We start from the raw sequence: 14,509 nt of genomic DNA on the forward strand, positions 1-14,509 counted from the left end.
CAACCGTCTCTGTCCTCTGGTCTCCTGCACAGGTTATAGATTCAGCTCTTCTTTTCAAACCCAGAGCCAAACTCATCACAAAGCGCCACAATGCTCACTAGAGGGTCTTTGAAAGGGGCTCTCATTTGGCAGACAGTGAGTTGATTGAAAAGATGCCTGAAAGGATTTTGCGGCCCATTTTTAAAAAAGAAAATCATTAGAAACATATGCCTTAAGGTTTGGCTGAAGAGAGATCAAATCATTCATGTGCAATTGGGTAATGTGAACATAATTATAGACTATAAAGATTAAGATTTGGACGTGATTCTAGGCATGACAATGGTGCATCAGTTTATGTGTCTAAAACTCACTGATGGATAGTGGAATGAATGCTGCTATATTCTCAGTGCAAATGGACAGGTGATAGATAAAAAATGAAATATCACATGTATTGTTCATATTTGCAGCAGTTTCAATTAAGGATATGGCACAAAAAGTGAACAATGCTCTTGTTCACTTTTTAGGACTTCTTCAGGACCTTATTCTTGTGTTTACTCTTTCTAACCAATGAGCAGAGTGAACATTCTTGTAGCTTTTAGTGACACTTTGTGGTTTGCTTGATATTTTTCTGTGTGAAAAGAAACCAAGCTGAAGGGAAAAAGCAACAAGTTTACCAACTCATCCACTGATTCAGACCAGAGCAAATAAACCATAGGTTTGACTATATTACAAAATCCTGTCCATACCTTCTTTGCACAACAGATCCACATTAACATTCTCTTTCTAATACCACAATGCACAACAAAAATACAAAATAATATATAAATCCCTCTATGGAAAGCTGTTTTCTTAATGCAAAGAAAATTTTGCATTGAATTCACAAAGTTGAATGCAGTGAAGTGTGTGCTATAAGTTCTAATGTGTATATGTGTAATACAGTGAAAATGATAGAGACTGTCTTGAATGTTAAAATCCTCCACGTCATTTCCTGAATATAATTAAGACCTGCATTAGTCATGAGTGGGACGTTAGTGTGCATGTAAATATACTAATTGACATGTGATGTTGATGACAGGACACATAACAGATGTCGAGTAAATTAGAAAAGTTTATTTAAACTAAAGTAATAAAATTATTAATGAAAATGAAAACATCAATCCTCTCAAGTGGGCCAGTGAATATCTGGCCAAGGGCACCAAAATGTCTAAAATCCTAATGTTAATGTAATCTTTTGAACATGTTTTGTAGGCAGAAAGATGGTAAGCCTAAACATCAATAATCAATATTAAGCTACTCTTACTACACTACTATATTTAAGCAAACTGACTGGCTGAAATTACTTTCATGTGTGATCCTTTACACATAAACAGGCTGTTTTCACCCAGCATGTGTGCTGGAATAAAATCTGACAGCAAATGTGTTAAAAGATTATGCAAACTTTAATATTTTAGGATTTACAGAATACATTTCCTGCAAGTTATTCCATGTGAGCCTTTGCTATTCTCGTCCATTAATGAGCTTTGCCTCATTGTGATGAGACTTGGGGATTGTCAGACTTTGAAATGAAATTAGTATGTAATAATGACATGCAAAAACTTTGGAAACTTGTTTTGTTGCTCAATAGAGGCTAATTGGTGGCTGTTTTGGGGGGTAATATGTGACCCCCTTTCCAAGACAGTTGATAGAGCATATCTCGCCTGAGGAAACTGGATTAGTATCAAGACAATTCATGCTCAAGCTGAATTTTGTTTTGGGTGGATAAATATAGCTGAAGAAACTGTTCTAAATAGCAAATTGACTATTTGCTAAACCCCTCCCCCAACAGCGATTGTTCAATAATATAGCAACTGGGTACGGCAGGTGTGTCAAAACTTTGAAGTGTGTTTGCAGTGTGTTTTTCACATGTTGAGTCTAATTTAAATGGTAATCCTTAGCATGTCTGGCTAATTAGCTTGTTACCTAAAGTCCAAGGTAAAGAAGCATCATAGCTAGGCGTTTGTAATTTTACAGGTTACAGTAAAAAACACTCCATTCACGACTGGTACATCCACTGTGTGGAAGGATGCTGAATCTGCTACTGAGGCTGATTGAGACAGGCTGTAGCTGTGATTATGACTATAGCCACTGGATGACATAATGTTGGCTGCTTCTGTGATTGACCATTGACATGATTGTGCTATTGATTGTGGTGTACTGTATACACCACAGGATTGTATATAACACATTTGTATTTGTATTGTATATTGTATATGTATTTGTATTATATACAATTGTATTGTATATAACACATACTTCATGTGAAAGCAGTGCCGTGGCTTCAAATCCTGTGTGGATTAAAAGTGCTTTCTACTGTAGGAGCAGTGGGCTACACAGTACTCACAGTACAGCTACCATAGCCATATCCATAGCATCATCATCGTATATTAGTAGTTTGAGCAATTACCATATCTACAGCCATAGCTTCATTGCATTGTGTAAGCCCCACATCTTCTCTCCTGTATGGAACATCCAAAGTGTCAGAATTAAATGAAAGAATAAATAAATAAATGGGGAAATATATGCAAGAAAGAAAGAATGAATAAAAGAATAAATAAATAAATAAATACAGAAATATATCAAAGAAAGAATGAATGAATAAAAGAATAAATAAATAAATAAATACAGAAAGATATCAAAGAAAGAATGAATGAATAAAAGACTACATACATACATTTGCTTTTGCCTTTCCCCAAGCAGACCTATTGTCATTGCTTTTCCCTTAGAGACCTACGTGTATTGCTTTTTCCTTCCTCTTCCTTAACTGTCAATCAATGTGTTGTGTCCCACCCACTAAGTCCTACTAATCACTCAGAGAAGTATTTCTCTCCATGATCAGAGATGTATAAAGGTCTGATCCACACTCCATACCAGTTGGTGGCGGTAACGCACCAATTCGTTGTTTGCCAACTGACAATAAAAGCACAAGGAGGAAGAAGAAAAAGAAGAAGAAGAAGGAAGTAGAAGCTAACGTTAGAGAGAACCAGCACATGTCAATGTGATCTAAATGCAGAAGTTCATTTACCGGAGGTAACTGGAAAAGGGAGAGGTAGAGGGAGAGGGCGGAGAGGCAGAGGTGTTGGAGGTGCAGTCAGGGCAAGGAGAGACAGAGGACCTACCCGGAGTGATGGCTCAAGAGGGGACGAAGTTGAGCAAACACTGGCCAGCCTGCAAACCCTAATCATGCAACTTACAAAGCCTTATTTTATCAGAATCAGAAATTCTTTATTGATACCCGAGGGGAATTTCTTGGTCACAATTGCTAAGCTTGCATGTCAAGATACTAAGGAAAAGAAATAACTATATAAAGCAGGTAAGTAGGAAATATAATTAAATATACAAATTATAAAATCTAAATCTAAATAAAGGTAATGTGGACATGTAAAGTAATTTACAGCATCAACAGAAGTGTAATGATAAATAGTAGTAGTGCATTATATACTAATAGTAATAATGAGTACTGGTATAGTTCATTTGGAATGGATTCAATCTTAAAAACAACATTATTGAGACAGAGTAACCAGAGTATTGAAGCAGAGAATATTGCATATTGAGTATTTTTCCCTATGTGTCCTCTTTCTTCAGAGACTTCTTCAGGAGATGACCCTTGAAGAACACAGAGAGCTCTCCATCCTTCTGCTGGAGAGGCAGCCAGGCCTGGTCTTTGATGCCTTGATGATGCATCAGCACAGACATGGTGCCCCACCTTCTGCCGGAGTGCCAGGAGTACCTTGGTGTACTTGTGGTAACTGTAGGGAAATGCCTACAGACCAGGAGAGGAAATGCTGTGGCCAGGAGAAAGCGAACTGTGTGAGCGGATTTATTATTACATTTCTATATATATTTATTGATATTTCTCCCCTCTTTATTTAAATTTGATGTATGTTTTATAGTTATATATTGTGCTATAGTTGTTCAACTGCAGTTCTATGGTATTGAAAAAACAAAAGGTAAGAAATAGAAGCACATGGTATTTTTATTTTTATTATATACATTTATACATGTGTTTAGAAAAGTATGACAATTTCAAACTTTGCCATAACATTTCCAATACCAATTTTAGTTATTTATATTTACATAATAGGAGACAGCTGTAGCCTTACTTATCATTACTGTTCAAAATTGTAAACTGTAATTTAGGCTACCTACTGAAAATAATATTCGCTGGTCACAGTGTACTTAGCAGAATAAGATGAAACGTGTACAAAATGGAAAAACATGAAATAACCACTGGAGGAGGGTAGGAACAGAATTTAATGTTAATAAATTTCTCTTTTTGAAGAGTAAAAGCTATGACTTTGTCAGTGAACTGAAGTTCTTTCCCTTGTGATCCTGCCTGACAAGAACCAGGACTCATGCAAGGTGATCTCCTATGGGGATCCTTCCACATCAGATGCTGGTTGGAATAACGGTCCTGTTGAAGACAGTGCCATCAAACATAGTTACAGACTATATTGTAATGTAAATATCATTCAGTGACATGTAATATGGTACAACATAGACAACAAATTTGTGTAATTTACCTAGACCTCTTCTGACTTGTCTCTGCAACAAGTCTCTGCAACAAGTCTGATGTGGCTGGTGTAGGTACGGGGGGCACCAAACCAAGCTGTCTGGGGTCATCTGGTCGAAGGCTCCTCCTTCTAGGCATCCCCACTCCACTTATGAGTCTGTTCTTCACAATCCTACTCGGAAATGTATCCGTAGGTTTTTTCAGATTTCAAGGCAAAGATTGTATAAGAAGAACGCTAGAAGATACAGCGTTATCTTCTAGTGTTCTTCTTATACAATCTTTTGAAACTGAAATTACACAAATTACAACCATTTAATGTCAGTTTGTAAGTAGAACAAAAGAAAACCTTGGGTGTAATACAATCAATTGCATATAAAACATTGGCTGAATATTGTACTATGAATGGGAATATTATATAAGTGTAAAACGTCCATCTCTTTGCCGTCCAACGTTTCCATTGTTGGTCGGTTCCGGTGGAAATTGTATTCCAAAGCAGCAAGCAGAACTCTTGCCTCATAAACTGGGGGTCTGAAAGTATAGCGCTTGCTGGCATACATCAGGATATGATTCTGGAATGACTCTAGGTCTGCAGTCGATCTGATAGAACAAACAAATACATACTTCTGTGTACATGAGCAGTAAGCACAAATATTACTGATATACATCAGTGTGAAAAAGTATAGCCACACTACCTGATTTGTACATCTTTCTGCCACCTCTTATTGAGAACTATATCCACCAAAGCTTTGTGGCACAGGGAGTCTCTCTGGATCCACATCTTTCTCCGCATTTGCTCCGATTCAAGGTGCCATGTTTGCAGCTTCCCATAGTCCAGGTGTGAATGCTGCAGACATGGTGAAGGATGCCAACCCATAATGCCTGCAAAACATAAAAATGCACTATAAATATGTCCTTAATATAGCAATTAATTAAATTACTCAAAGATATAATAAAATTGTGTGCTTACAGGAAACTGCCCATGTGTGTCGGCAGTCTTGCAACACCACCAAAAATGGTTGACTATGTCCTTCAGCCAGTTGAAGAGGATGGACTGTCCTTTTATCTTTGCTGCCTCGAAAAGAGAAAAATAAATATTACAATAAAATACAGGCATTCTACTATAGTCTGTGTGTAGAGGTGAGGTTAGAATGAGTAACACACCTTCTGGCAGAGGAAAGCAAACAAAAGCTGTTGTCTTTGAGTGCAATGAAAACTTCCATACTGTCATCCATCAACTGCACATAGTTCAATAACCCTGATGTACAGAATAGTAACCTTGTGGTTAATAAATGTTTCACAACATCAGCCAGTTATTACTGTGATGAATTCCTAGGGCCTTAATGTATTTGCCTTTGTCTGGGTCTATGAAGTGGTAAATAATGTCATGTTACTATAATATTTATATTGCTGTTATACACATGCATTCATACAATATATCACATAAATACTTACTCATAAGGGCACCGATCTGGGCATGAGCATCTGTGCAGATCTCCACTAGCTTTATCTCTGATATAAGCTTGTCCACAGTCTGGATGAAACCCTCCTTGACGACAGAGTTCCATGATGTTTGCCGCTTGTCTATGGTGGCAACATGAATGATCTCCTTGGTGTCATTCTCCATGGTGGTGTAGCTGCAGTATTATGCACAGTGACCAGGAGAGTCATTTCTGCCATGCGCTGAATTTTTAAAAGATATAATTCAACTGAAAAACAGTAATTAGTTGTTTCCATACTGTCATTGCTTAGTGTATTCAATAGCTATGTTACATAATACAGTATCAACTACACACCTAGGACACCAATCTCTTTCCCTTGAAGGCAACAAAAAATCCCTGTCCTTCTTTCTTCTCTCTCAGAAGTCCTTTATTGGATTGACGCAGTAAGTGTCCTGAATGGAGAAGAAGGTGTTCCTGTTCCTCATCCCCATGTTCATGAATTTGAACAAGAGGGCAACCTTTGCGTAGTTGTTCTCCAGCTTGCATCCCAATGTTCATCACAGGGTGGGAATTCCACCTCCACAAGCTGTGTCCATTAGGACAAATCTAAAAGTCACAGAGAAGAAACATTTGCTTTTGTCATGTACAGCACTGGCTTTTAGTATAACCTTTCATTTTATACTAATTTAAAGTTGTGATATTCTGTGAGTGTCTGGACTTACCCATTCGATAGTAGCTGCTGTGCCCTTGGTGGTGATGTTGATCTCAAAGGGTGCAACAGAGTTGCACGGCGCACCAGTCCTCAGAAGGCCAGTGCATTTATCCACAGGCAGGATCAGAAATGTAGCCAGTTGTCTTAAGCAGTTCTCGTACACTATGGAGACTCTGACACCTATGATGTCATCTTCATAAAGGACATTCTGTGGTTCTGGGAAAACAGGGTCATGATCACAGGGAGAAGGCTCATCAGTAGGTTCTTCATGTGCAGGCAGATCATGCACAGTCTCGTTGATTCCAATAACAGGAAGTCCATAGATAGAGTGTGCTTTCTTCAGTGCTCCACCCAGTCTGTTGAGGCACAAAAATCTGTAGTAAACAGACACCACAAAACAATTGCAAATTGAGACTGACAAATAGCACACCGTATAGAAATCAGTGGAGGATACTCTTCATCAGAGCTGAAACCATTCTGTCCATCATCTCTGTCAAGGGACTAAGGGGAAGCTTCATCTGCCCAATCAATTCTGTACATAATGACAACTTTCCGATAAAAACAAGTTCTCAAATACTATCACAGAAAAATAATGCATGTAATTAGGAAGTACTACTTACATACTGTTCATTGGGTCATTGAAAACATTTTCCTCCAAGTCCTCCTTAACAATGCTCATGTCATGTAAGCTGGAAAAAACATATTACAAATATATATTATGAACATTTGGAGAAAAGCAATACAGGGCTAAAAGTTATGATGTGTACATGTTACCTGTGTTCAAGGCCCTGTATTTCTGTGGCTTCTGGAATGACATCAAGATGCTCATCTCTGTAAAGAATAACCAGAGCAAGTTGTGTATATCCCACATATGCTCATTCAGCAGTAGATATAGACCAAAAATGATATAAAATTACACACTAATCATAAAGTTCATGTTTCTAATCAAAGCTATTAGGACAAAATTAATATATTGTTATGCATGACTTACCGGTCTGTTCCACTAGAAGCACCAATGCTAGACAATGCTGGAGCTGGGACTTGCAGGTTTTCTCTTCAAGGGAGTCGATGTTGCAGGACCTGTCTCGTAGCTGGAGAAACAACAGCAGCATCAATAAATGAAGTGCTACATGACACAGTCGCATACGACTGTAATACATTACTGTACTGTAATCCACAATGTGTTACATCTTGGTAGGGTTTGCTCATCTGGCCTAATAAACTGAACATCCCAAAACCTTCTAAATCACATTTAGTGCAAGTATGATCACCGACAGAAAACATGGAAAATGTAAGCGAAGAGTGTTTAAAAATGTCACTGTTTCTGTACCACAGTCCATTATAAACCACATCATGGAAAAAGTTTACAAAGCCATCATCAGGTGAGGATCAAAGGTGCTCTACAATATAACACTAATAAGTACTGACAGCCATAATTTGAGTTTGTAGTAACCTTTGTATCCACCGTAGAAGCAATACAAACAAATATGTTGTTTCTAATGCAAATTCTGACAATAAGCATAATTAGTCACTTGATAGGCACACAGTGTTGTTATCGTAATGCTGTTAGCAGTAAAAATAAATGTTTTCCACCAGGGCAGTAAACATTTAGCTTGCTAATCTGAGCCACCATGGTCCATGCAATGTTACGGTTTTATAGCTAATTGTAATCATCAGATGATTGTCTCACAAACACAAAAGACACATTTCTGTCCACTAAACGAAGCCAAAGCGCTGGAGAACAACCTTCGAAATAACAATCCAAGTAACGTTACATATTTCTTCTAACTGGGTAGTCACAGTTTAGCTGGCTAATATGAGCTGTTATGCTGTAGGCTAACTTACTGTTTTACGGACAATAATACTAATCAGCTGATTGTCTCACGAACATAACCAGCACATTTCTCCCCGTATAGCAAAGTCGTAACACAGCGAGGGAGAAGAACCACATGAAACTATCCAACTACATATTTTTTCTAACAGGGTAGTAAAAGTTTAGCTAGCTAATATGAGCTGTTATGCTGTAGGCTAACGTTACTGTTTTGTGGTCAATAATACTAATCAGCTGATTGTCTCACGAACATAACCAGCACATTTCTCCCCGTATAGCAAAGCCATAACACAGCGAGGGAGAAGAACCACATAAAACTATCCAACTACATATTTTTTATAACAGGGTAGTAAAAGTTTAGCAAGCTAATATGAGCTGTTATGCTGTAGGCTAACGTTACTGTTTTGCGGTCAATAATACTAATCAGCTGACTGTGTCATGAACATAACCAGCACATTTATCCCCACATAGCAAAGCCATAACACAGCGAGGGAGAAGAACTAAGTTATGTGAAACAATCCAACTACATATTTTACACCACTGACAAGGGGAAAGTCACTTCTCACGGTGTCTATGGCTAGCTTCTGGCTAATGATAACATTATCAAACAACAGTTTTCATTTGCATTGCTGAAGTTGGAATATCTGACCTTTTCGTTCACTTTCGGCATCATGCGCCACCATGCACCTGGAATGCTTTGATATGGGAAATCGGAAGTTTCAACTGGGAAATATTCCAGTTCCGACCGGTCTTGAACGCAGCATAACTCCTTCCAAACTTTCTTCCAATCATAACACTCTTCCAGGGACAGCATATGGACACTGAAGATAGTATCAGTCATCGGCTGCTCAATCACACAACTGTTCCTATGGATCGGGGGAATGTAAAACTTAATGCAAGGGAACTCAAAAGCAGTTCTGATGAACAATTCACACTCTGACTCTTCAGGGGCTAATGTTCAAGTACTTCCCGGAGCTAATGTTACATTTATATTTACTCATTTGGCAGACGCTTTTATCCATATTCCTCCATTTGAGGAACAACATACAATCATCAACAAAGCATCAAATACTGTTTTTGTTGGCCTCATTGAACATACCACAGTGCAACATATACTTAAGGTTAGGTATTTCCAGCTTTATAATATAATAGCCTACTAATGATGATGTAAATTTAGGAGGCAGCCATTCCCAAGCACCAGCCCGATTACTGACCCCAGCAGGACAGACAGTGATTGTGTGTGTGATTGAAGAGTTAGTGAGCCTGTTGCTAATCGCTAATCATGATTTGGACTCAACATAAAATCATACCCTGCCATTTCTTTTGACAAATCAGATTGCAATTCACCCATTCATGAAAAAGCTGAACAGAGAGCTACACATGAGGCAATGGACTGCCGTTATGGAGAGTTCATCCTTTAACCAAAAACACTTCAGTCCCCATCACAGCCATCATAATTGCTGACAAAGTGCACTTGGAACTTACTGCAATTCTGTAATTTCCTGTTTGTCTTTTATTTGTTCAGATGCACATTTTTGTTGCAAAGTTAACTGACCTCGTCCTCTGATAAAAGATACAAATAAATGGAACTATCCTAGCTGTGCTGACAATGCCTAAAAAGTTCTATTGATGTTAATGAGATGACTGAATTCATCAAAGATGTTTGAGCTTGCCATTGCTGATTTGGTTTTTGTTCATTAAATGCCCTGAACACCCAGTCAGTTTCTTCCTATAGTCTGAGTTATAGGATGTCAGCTCCTATTAACACACTATTTCTGCCAAAAGTTAAAAATGTTGGTTAGTTTACGAGATATTACTGTATTTCCATTTAATTCCCTATGCTCTTTTCAGTGGTTTGAACTGGATTTAGCAACATGTTAATCTGACAGCAGTAGCTGACTTGTTTGGTCACTGTCAATTAAATCTGATCAAAAAACACCCACACAACGGATATGGAGCAACATGATCTTTCATTTGTGGTTGTGTTCCTGTCCACCTGATGAAAGTAAGTCCAATATTCACTCTACTTGTAGTTCTGTTTTTGCCGCCTGAGGGGAATATCTTGCTCTGAAGCTGCCAAATGCTCCACTGTGTTCACCAGCTAGTCTCTAGTTGTGTCTGTCTGCCGTTTGGTGCTGATCAGGTATCATACAGCAGGTTTTTGGAGCTGCCTGCAGAAATCCAAAACAATGAGCTGAAAGACACTCTATAGAAATGATAGGAACTGCAGTGCCTGTGGTTCCTTCACTATGAGCAATACCTTTCATATTACACACAATAATTTGAGCCACAGTTTTGATTATAAGTATTGATTATGGCAGCTTTAAGATTTAAAGCCACGTTTCAGGGGCTTTAATACTTAGGTTGCATGGTAGCACGTGTATAAACTTGATTAATATTTTGACATTATTATCGAGTTTCTTTACCAGTGTATCTGGATAGAAGGTCAATATTTCCAGCACCAGTGTGTAAGGAAGAGGACTTTGCCCAACATGTTGTTTCTTTTTGTGTGCCCATGAGACATACATTAAAGCAAATAGTAGGCTTCTTCTGTGGCTGAACAATGGGTTTACATATTTTTTGTTTGTTTCATTTTGTGATATACGAAACGTCACATTAAGAGTTAAATCGGTGGGGTGTGAATGCAGGTTAGCTTTACAGTTATACCTTAGCAGTTATCTCATGAAGAACAAGGCCTCTGAACAGATTCTTAGGCAAGATTATTGAATTCATCAAACTGACACAATACACAAATTAAATTAACCACTAATTTAAATTTTTTTAAAAGAAGCAACTAAATAATGTTTTTCTTTGTTGTCACAAGACAGGTTTTCCCTCTCCACACTTGCCATGAGACTGTTCCATTGAATCAAAATACACAGAGTACTAGACGCTATTTTAAGAGTTTGGCTTCTTACATCTCATCTTTTTCTTCTTCTTCTTCTTCTTCTGGAAGGCTGCTGCTGAATTTTGAAAGAAATACTTTCCACTTATCATACATAACACATCCACTTGATCTGATTTCATATTGTTCTTTCCTTAGGTCTGTAGTATGAAACTACTATTATGGAATACCAAAGGCCTCGGGTCCAAAGTGAAAAGTCCCATTAATAAAGAAGAGATTACTTTCACTTGCTGTCAAGGCCCTGTGCTGCTAAAGGATTGATGCTCTCACATTAAATCAGCCCCTTGAAAGGTCCTTCCAAAAGTGTATGAGTGCCAACTGTATAGGTAATTTTTTTCTCTATTATGTTTCACTTTCAGGGCATGTTCAGTGGCATTATCAAGGCATTGATATTGGGATTTTGCTTTGTTTGTTTGTTGGTTTGGTCATTTTTTAAAAACTGTGTATTTGTCATTGATGCGTGATTCTTTCTTTCTTCCGGTCTTGCCTTACTTCTTTCTTTCTTCCGTTCTTTCCTTACTTCTTTCTTTCTTCCTTTCTTTCTTACTTTTCCTTCCTCCATTTCTCTCCTCAGAGCCACAGGGTTTGTTGTTCACTTTTTGTTGTCTGAGCCATCACTCAAAATGCAGGGCTTTCTTCTGACAGGCACTGAAGCAAGGAAATGAGAAATGACTTACACAGTTTAGCTCCTCTTCATTTTCACTTGCCTTATTATTATCAAACACATGCACCCCACATTCACACATACGCACATGCGCACACATGCACGCACTCACACTGCATGCACTTTCACAGATGATTAGTGAAGTCTCCTCAGCAAAAAGACACCCAAATCTGTAAAGTGGTGAGAGGTTTTTTGTCAATGTCCACACTCCATGACATACAGTACATTTAGGAGACTCTGACACTGCAGAGAGTGATGGCCCCTGCACACCACTAATTAGCTGTCATTCATAATTGATTAAAGTCCGAATGTAAATAATAAATGGAAATTGAATTTTATTTAGGGTGTCGTGTCAACTACATTTACCTTGGGCCCTGCTGAGACTTTATGTAAACATGCTTCATAATCAGATTTACCTAATCATGTTAAAGGGCAACGTGAGGCTAGAGGTGTCACTTGGCTTTGGAGCAGGTTGTTTTTTTAGTCTTCACACATTTTTCATTAGTCTTCTAATTCCAAATTCAGGACATGAGGAGAGGATGGACCAGGGTCCTGGTCTTGCTCTGAAAGCAGCACCTTAAATCGGACACTTAACGGATCTTGACTTGACTTTTTTGTGGCATCTTTTACTTCTTCCTGAGAAGAATGCAGAAACATTACCAACAATTATACTGAGGGTATTTCTCATTTCCTCTGTTTCTCCTTATGCGTGATGTAACGTTTGCTGTGTTGTTTGTAATAAAAAAAGAGAAAGTATTATATGTGATAAAGCTGACTCAATTAGTCAATTACCCCAGTAGTCGATTGAGATAAAATGTATCAGCAATTGAATAATCATTAAAGTAATTTCTTAAAAGCAAAAATGATGGCAGTGACCTCGTTCCAGAGTCCAAATTGTGAGAAAGTTCTATTTTTGTTGTCTGATACGATAGTTGTGGAAAGTAACTAAATTTACTCAAGTACTACACTGTACCACAATTTTGAGGTACTTGCACTTTACTATATATTTAATACACAAGATAATAACTAGTGTGCATAAGAGAACAAAAGATTTTTACTTGTAACAAAGTACTTTTACTTAAGTAAAGTATTGGAATACTTCTTCTGTCTCTGTCAATAGTATCATTGGGTTTTGGATGACGATCAATTATCAATTATCAGTTAATTGAGAAAACAATCTGCAGATTAAACGATGAAGAAAATAATCGACGGTTGTTGACCCAAATTTTACATAATTATTGTCCTTTATTAGCAGTTTTTCTCTTTGTGTGCTTTTATTTTGAAGGGGGGTTGTTACGTACAGGTGGCTCATGTAGAACAGTCTTTCTTTAGTGTATTTGACCCTGTATTAAACCACAGCATAAGAATATAATGTGTACAGTGTGCACATGTGTGTGTGTGAGCATTTTAGTGTAGTACTCCAAGCAAGCAATTTTGGTAATAACTACCAGGCCAGCCACCAGTCTGTTCTTGTATTTTGGCTGTCTGTGTGTCTCCATTGTGTATGCACATATTGTGAGGAGTGTGAGTCAGAAAAAAAAGCCATCGATGCAGTCCTCAGAAGTAGCACATCATTAATAACGGAGGGACCTTTGAAGATCCTGCATAAATGTCTAATTAGGTTTGGTAACCTTTAGGAAACTCAAGTGGGTGAATACTAAACAGGCCTGGAGATCTTGTACTGCATGGCAAACTAAGCACTCAACATGTGGGAGAGAGCTCTGACATTGAGGAGGTTTGTTCCCCTGCCTGAAAGGGCATGCAATTTAAGCCACATTATAAGCGCGTCTGAACTCATTGGCCAATTTCTAGCCAATTTATCGTACTTAACCATCCTGTGTATACACGTCATCACGGAGGTGGAACAAAAATATGCGCTGTTTTTTTTTTGTCCTGCCCTTCAAGCTATGTGGATCATTGTTCTGCATAACTGTGACGAGCCTGCGTGGCATTTAGAAGACCCTTGAGTCTGAAGAGTCGAGCCACCAGCCATGTTCGGACTTATACAGTGTTAAAAGGAAGTGACTTAGAAAGTATTACTGTGAAGAAAGCACTGGGGCTGGTTTACACAATAAATATGATAGATTTTCTCCAAATTTAGCAATGACATGAGTCACACGATTGAATATATAAATATTTTCAAATGTAAACATCCATCCATCGTCAACCGCTTATCCTGCGTATAGGGTTGTGGGGGGCTGGAGCCTATCCCAGATGACATCAGGCGAAAGGCAGGGTACCCCCTGGACAGGTTGCCAGTACATCGCAGGGCCACATATAGACAAACAACCACTCACGCCTAAAGTCAATTTAGGGTCACCAATTAACCTAGCCCACATGTCTTTGGACATTGGGTGGAAGCTGGAGCACCCAGAGAGAACCCACACAGACATGGGGAGAACATGCAAACTCCACACAGAAAGGCCGGGG

The 14,509-nt window shown here is 38.3% G+C and overlaps 1 long non-coding RNA gene across 1 annotated transcript; it reads right to left on the reverse strand.

Moving 5' to 3' along the window:
* Positions 1-4,250: 4,250 nt before the first annotated feature.
* LOC119899826 lies at positions 4,251-4,609 on the reverse strand. The gene is made up of 2 exons (XR_005443923.1): positions 4,539-4,609; positions 4,251-4,429 (listed from the first exon to the last, which is right to left on the reverse strand). It is a non-coding gene; the product is annotated as an uncharacterized LOC119899826 (long non-coding RNA).
* Between the last annotated feature and the right edge of the window lie 9,900 nt (positions 4,610-14,509).

This window comes from Micropterus salmoides, unplaced genomic scaffold (genome assembly GCF_014851395.1).
Source record: "Micropterus salmoides isolate LMB-PRFRI ecotype aquatic unplaced genomic scaffold, ASM1485139v1 Ms_hic_scaffold_1, whole genome shotgun sequence".
Taxonomy (NCBI): Eukaryota; Metazoa; Chordata; class Actinopteri; order Centrarchiformes; family Centrarchidae; genus Micropterus; species Micropterus salmoides.